At 49.5% G+C, this 6,892-nt stretch overlaps 1 long non-coding RNA gene across 1 annotated transcript; it reads right to left on the bottom strand.

Moving 5' to 3' along the window:
- Positions 1-1,078: 1,078 nt before the first annotated feature.
- On the bottom strand, positions 1,079-4,363 carry LOC147573503 (uncharacterized). Its single transcript, XR_015244829.1, has 3 exons — positions 3,994-4,363; positions 2,106-2,203; positions 1,079-2,007 (listed from the first exon to the last, which is right to left on the bottom strand). It is a non-coding gene; the product is annotated as an uncharacterized LOC147573503 (long non-coding RNA).
- Positions 4,364-6,892: the final 2,529 nt, after the last annotated feature.

The following is a 6,892-nucleotide window of genomic DNA, read 5'->3' as shown; positions in this document are numbered from 1 at the left end:
TACGTTATTTGTTTTGGTCTTTATGTTTGAAATATTTCATAATAGCCCATAAATCCAAAAATAACTTTGAAGGAAAGGTAGACAGATGAAGGCTTTATCTCGATCAGAACTTGTAAATGACTAGACCCCTAGGTGTCACTTTACATAATAACTGTAAATATAAGGGTAATAATGCATTTATTTGTATTTATAGTTAAGGGGCATTTATGATTTAACTGAAATGTTGTAGTAAAAGATCTGGCTACTTTCTGTTAAGGGACAACACTGCAGATTTAGAGGCCGTCTTGCATAGATGAGGGGTTAGGCCAGGTGGCTGGAGTCCTCTGCCCCAAGTCCAGAGCAGTCAAGTTCAAAGTCTCCTGGCCTCTAGGGAATTTATCTCCAAATAACCCTTGAATAACCTATGACTCACCCTCCCTCCCCTGCTTGGTACACTGACAATTGATCAGTTTTATAGAATTGGGAAGTTTAACTTAGGTTTTGCCAAAAACAGAGACCTGCATGAAGCCTGTCCCCAAGGCACAGCAGGCTGTGTTACTCTGCATTTCAGAGTCCCAGACAAGCTCCAGATCAGAGAGGCAGTGTGAGAACTTTAATCAAGAGGGCCTGGGAGCTCTCTGGAGGTTTTCAGCAATCTGGTAGCGAAGGGTCTTAAATCCCAAATTGTCCCTCGAAGAGCCCAGGGTCAACCACTCACCCGGCATTATGCCCACTTGTACCCCCTTCCAGACACATCTGGACAAGGTGTGGCCCTCCCCAAGTAGATCAGCAGCATAAGCTAACTACCACTTTCCAGAGAAGAGCAAATCAAGACACTGTCCCAAGTGATAAGACCTTCTGTTGATGCTTAAAGCAATTTGTGCTTCTACAACCCCACCCCCACCCCCCGGATGGCCTCGTCCTTGGCTCGGATGTGTGTGGAAACAGGGCTAGAAAGCAGGCATTTGCACACGAAGGGAGCATGAATGCCGATGTGAGTTTACATCACTCCCCGAGCTTCTGTACATGTGGAGGAGAACCTCGATCCTTGGAGAACAAAAAAGGAAAAAAAAAAAACAAAAAAAAAACAAGAGGGGACTTAATAGAAAAAGATCTTTTTATTAAAAAACCATGAATACAACCGCATTCATTCAACCTTAGAAATGTTGTGATGGCTTTTCGGCACGGCGATGTATTTAGATGGGAATATGTCATTAATATAAACAGCAGAAAAGAAACTATTAAAGTAACACAATTTAAAACTGAGCAAACCCGAGTGTTTGATTAAAGTTTTTATACATTCTGTACACATGAGCAGGTCACAGAGAACCCTAATATTTTTGTTGATTTTTAATTTGCTCAAGGTGTGATATCTGAAATGTTAAAATTTCACTAATTTGTGTTTGAAATTAGGAGGCAGATCCAAAAGGAGGATTTTCAGTCTGATTTTTCTCGACTGTCTTTAGATGTTCCGGAGAAGTCTACAGCAGAACAGTAACTCAACCTAATGTCAGCCTGAGCAAGAGGCAATCTCCCCTCCCTACGTGCTGTAAGGCAGTACACATTTGCTGGCGTTGCGTTGAATGTAAATACATATGGTGAATATTAACTTTGACGATGGGGCCTAATTCCATATATGTTTTAATGCCTGCCTATTCCTGTAGAAGGTTTCTAAATTTTAAAAAATCCCCAGTTCCTCCGGTCCTGTACTACACATCATGTCCTCTTTAGTGGGCAGGTTTATTTTTCCATGATTGATAATTAGCGGACCAGCTTCCCCCGCCTCCCAGGAATGTAGGACCTCTGCCATGGGCTCAGGAATGCCTCCCCCCACCCCCGTTTGTGGCCAGGCAGGGCCCATTCTCTCCAGGAGAGTCGCATGCTCCTACGGTCTGGTTCATTCCTCTCATCAGAGGCCTGTGCCCAGCCCATACTGGCCCCTCGAATGCCATCATCTGGTTCCAGATTTGGGCACACGCTTTCAAAACCATCTCCTGCAGAAGACTGGCAGATGTGTGGGCTGGTGGGCTGGAGGGGGACATCAGACATGTTTGTCACAGAGCTGGGAGCCCGGACACCGCCCCCTCAGCAGACACCAGCTCACCGGCCTCACGGAAATAACTTACTGTAATACGACGATTTGGATGGCCAAATTACAGCAACCCATCTTTATTCCACTCACAGCCGCTGGAATTCTGATATGCTGACACCCAGAATTATTGCTCTGTCATTAAAAAAAAAAAAAAAAAAGAATGAGTGGTAATGTTTTGAGCGTTCCCCTCCGAAATATCGGATGATGGCAGCACAGGGTGGCCACGGGGTGGTCGCTGGATGCATGTGGTTGGGGGAGGGTGTCCGTCTCTCCACGGGCGTCAATGCAAAGTTCTTTTGTGGGCAGCCTCAATCTGAGTGTGAATCATCCAACGGGCCTCATCTGAGTGAAATACCTTTAAGACTTCTCCTTCTTAAACTCTTAGAGATCTATCTTGTCTGCGGCAAGGAGCCTCATTTTCATGTTGGAACAGATGGGGCAAAATTGTCATTAACAGAAACTGACAACTCTAAAACTGAAATATAGATTTAGAAAGGAATCTAATGAATTAAATCAATGTTATTGCAGTGAAAGCCAAAGAAATTATTAGTGATTTGTAAAGTTACCCTGTATTTTAACCTCCGTATATTTTAGTCTGGGCCATTTTAACATTCACAATCCTTTTTCACTGGCGTGGTTAATGTCTAACTGAGCAACACACTCATCTTAATTTATCTTCCCCTCCTGGTACCGTGACTGCAGGATGGCCAAGACCCAGCCCCGGACGCTCCCCAGTTCTTGTCTGGAGCCCGGAGGAGCCCCGCACCCCACACGCAGAGGCCTTGTCGTGACCTTGCAAGGTCTCTCCGGAAATATGCAAGAATGGGCTCATGGTATTTACTTTTTATTTTTATTTTTTTTAGTGAGGAGAATCTGATTTTTAAAACAACCCCAAACTCTAAGGCTGTTTTAAGTAATAAATGGGAGGAAAAACATTTCCAGCTGTCCAATTTTTAGATACTTTTCATGATCATATCAAACCAATTACAAAAACCAAACCCAGAACACCCTTGGCCTTCCCGCTGCCTAAACCCCGAGGGAGAACAAAGGAAGAGCATCCTGGGCTGCCAGTGGGTGGGGGTGGGGGCTGGGGGCCTGGGATCCCTGAGGGTCACCCTGGGCCTGACAGACCTCCAGGAGGAGGAGAGGGCCTTGGTCTGCTTCCCTAGCTGCACAGGGGGCCCCTAAAATATTCACTCATTCAGCAAGTACTAATGGGTACACATTCAGTGCAAGGCATTGTTCCAGGGCTGGGGACACAACAGTGACCAAGATGGACAAGTTCTCAGGGTTCTGAGGCTTCCTTTCTGGTTGGGGCAGAGGTGGGAGACACATAGTAAACAAGTAAACAAGTGAGATCATCTTAGTCAGTGATAAGAACCAGAAAGAAGATGAAACAAGGGTGGCTTATCAGGGAGGCCTCTCAGAGGAGGAGATATTTGAGCAGAGACCTGGAAAGGAACACAGCTGTGTAGCAACCAGCCATGTGGAAGGCTGGAGGTGGGGGAAGCCTTCCTGGCAGCAGGAACAGCAAGTGCAAAGGCCCTTGGGTGTGAAGGAGCACGTAGTTTGCAAAACAGAAAAAGGTCAGTGTGCCTGGAGCTCAGTGAGTGAGCGACAGGCAAAGACCGGGAGACAAGATCTTGTGAGGACACCCAGGACAAGGTAAGGAAGAGGCAGACGGCTTCACGGGCCTCTCTCTACTCTAGAATCCACCATCTCTGGAATGAAATGGGAGAGGCCCACCTCCTGCCGCTCACTGAGGCCTCCCAGAACTGGATCCAGAGCCAGGGGGTCCTGACCTCGGGCAAGCCATGTCCTGGTACCAGCCAGCCTTGCCCAGACCTCCAGCCTCACGCTCCCTTCCGATCCGTAGGAATCCGTGAAATCTGTGCCTACTGAGTGGAGTCTGGGCTCCTCACCTGAACATTCAGGACCGTGACGGGAAGCCCGGGCCACCTCCATTAGCATGCTGCAGACAGCTGGCCTGTCCTCGGTCCTTGCCCCACCGCTATCCTCCCTCATCTGTCTTCATGGACTCTTCACTCACTGTCCCAACACCAGCTCAGATGTCACCTCCCCTCCCCATTAACACTGCTCTGGCTTCCCCTGGTCTTCCTGCCCCTAGGGCACCTCAGCCACAGGCGGCCTGAGCTCAGATTTTCCTTCTCCCACCTTGACTACAAGCAGCTGCAGGGCAGGCTGTCTGGGTCCATCCTTCCATCCAGAAACCGGGCACCGCCCTGCCCCATGCCTCACCCCGCACAGCCCGCCCCAGGAAGTCCTGGCGGTGCTGTCCCCCCACCCCCCAGCATGCCCCGGGTCAGATCCTCTTTCTGTCATCCCTACTGTTTCCACCCTCGTCCAGGCCACCATCAGCCCTGGCCTGGGCCGGCTCCCTGCTTGCTTCCGCACGGTAGGACTCTCTCTGCAGTCATACAGGGATTTGGGTGTGTGGTAAAATCTACATAACATAAGCTGACCATTTTAACTAGTTTTCAGTGTGCAGTTCAGTGACTTGTGCAGCCATCACCCCCAGCCATCTCCAGAACACCTTCTTTTCACAAAACTGAAACTCTACCTATTAAATATTAACTCCCCTCCTCCCCTTACCCTGCCTGGCAACTCCCCTTCTACTTTTCGTCTCCAGGAATTGGGCCATTCTAGGGATCTCAAATGGGTGGGATCATATAAAATCCATCCTCGAGTGACTAGCTCATTTCACTGACGATGAGGTCTTCAAGGCTCATCCATGTTGTAACGTGTGTCAAAGTTTCCTACCTTTTTAAGGCTGACTGATATTCCTTCGTATGGATAGATCGCTTTCCTTTGTCCATCTGTCGATGGATACTCAGATTGTCTCTACCTTTCATCACTGTAAACAGGACTGCTGTGACCAGGGGCATACAAATACCTGTTCTATACCCTGCTTTCAGTTCTTTTGAGTATGTACCAGAAGGGGGATTGCTGGGGCACCTGGGCGGCTCAGTTGTTAAGCACCTGACTTTGGCTCGGGTCATGATCTCAAGGTTCCGTGAGTTCAAGGACCACATCAGGTGAGCACGAGCCCTGCATCAGGTGACCCCAAGCCCCACATCGGGTAAGCCTTGCTTCTCTCTCTCTCTCTCTCCCCCACCCCTCTCTCCCCGTCATGGGATTCTGTCTACCCCTTGCTCACTTGTGCCCTCTTTCTCTGAAAAAAAAAAAAAAAAAAAAAAAGAATTGGGACTTCTGGATCAAACAGTAATTCTACCTTTAATTTTTTGAGTAATTGCCATAACATCTTCTACAGTGTAGAAGGATTTATTTTAACACCAGTCAAATCATGTTACTCTTGTCTTAACCCCTCCTGTAGCCTCCCAGTGCACTTAGAGTAGAAATAAGTCTCCTCCCTTGGGCTTTGCAGACGCTCAAGCTCCTCCCATGCCGCTCTCCTCATTGTGGTCCAAGCATATGGGCTCCTGGGGCTCCTTCAGCATTCCTGATTCCTCCCTGCCACAGGGCCTTTGCACTTGCTGCTCTGTCTTACTGGGGTGCTTTCCATCTCCCTGGTTCAGGTCTCTGCTCCCATATCACCAACTCAGAACCCTTCCCAACCACCTCACCGCCCTCCTTACCCTACAGCACCTAGATCATCCACTGTTCAAATCCCTTCATTGCACTGATTGTTACCCCAAATTATGGCATTATCTTCATTGTTCCTGGTCTGTGTCCCTTGATCCTGGCCTTGACTTTGCACTCTGGGAGAACAGCAGTCCTGTAGGGCTTGGTTAGCCATATACACCCAGCCCCTCCCCTGGCTCCTGGCACGTGACAAGAGCTTACTAACCGGCTGTGGAGCAGATAAAGAGCGCCCCACACGGCCCTCTTTCAGGCTTGCTTTTCCCAGGGAGGCTTCCGTGCCCCCAGTGAGGGCAAGACCCCACCAAGCTGTCTCTCCTGTGAAGTACTTTGCGACCTATGATGATTAACTTGCCATTTGTGACCATTTTTTTGGCGTCCACGTTTGGCCTCCAGCCTGTGAGCCCCTGAGGCCAGGCCCGTGTCTGCCTCAGTTCCCATTGGGACCTCGAGCCCAGTTCAGAGCCTGACCCAGAGAAGGGGTTCAGTAAACATTGGGAGCCTTGAGTCCAGAACATCCTGTGGAGGGCAGACATTTTTGGCTGAGTGAACTTGAGTGACCTTTGCTGACTCTCCATATGATGTCTGCAGACCCAGCCCCCAGAGGTGCACGGGTATCAGACATGTCCAGCGCTGGCAGGGAAGCATGTCTTTGATGCCAATGGCCCAGACTTCTGCTGAGAGGCCAGCTCAGATGGGGGCCCGGAGCAGCCCCAGGACAGGTGGGTGGGAGCAGAGGCCCAGGGGCCAACTCCCAGGAGGAAACCCCTTCTCCCTGTCATCTGTGAAGAATATGTCCCTTGTGGAGCTATGATGGTAGGCAAACTCCACCCGAGTGTGTCATAGAGCCCGCCTTTGGGGTCCCCAGCCCCCAGAATCAAGGACTCTGTTTTAAAACATCTATTGATCCAAATGGGAACTATACAGAAGAGAAGCTCTGGGCTTATGGATGCCACCAAAGGCCTCAAAAATTAAAATTACTGTCACGGCTCCTGCACCTTCCCGTCCGGGCCCTTTGTCTGGTCTCGACACGGCCACCAGGGTGGCGCTCTCTCCAGCCACATGCTCAGCTTTGCCCCCCAACAGTCTTCTGAATAGGCTCGTCCAGAGCAGGCTCCGCACATGCCCCTTTGAGTGACAGAAGCCAGCGCATGGCCCTGGCCCCTAGAAAGGAAACCCACAGCTACTCAGCCCAACGTG

The sequence above is a fragment of the Puma concolor genome, chromosome E2 (assembly GCF_028749965.1).
Source record: "Puma concolor isolate L17-30 chromosome E2, mPumCon1.1.hap2, whole genome shotgun sequence".
In the NCBI taxonomy this organism is placed as follows: domain Eukaryota; kingdom Metazoa; phylum Chordata; class Mammalia; order Carnivora; family Felidae; genus Puma; species Puma concolor.
This window is presented reverse-complemented; position numbering and strand designations above follow the sequence as displayed.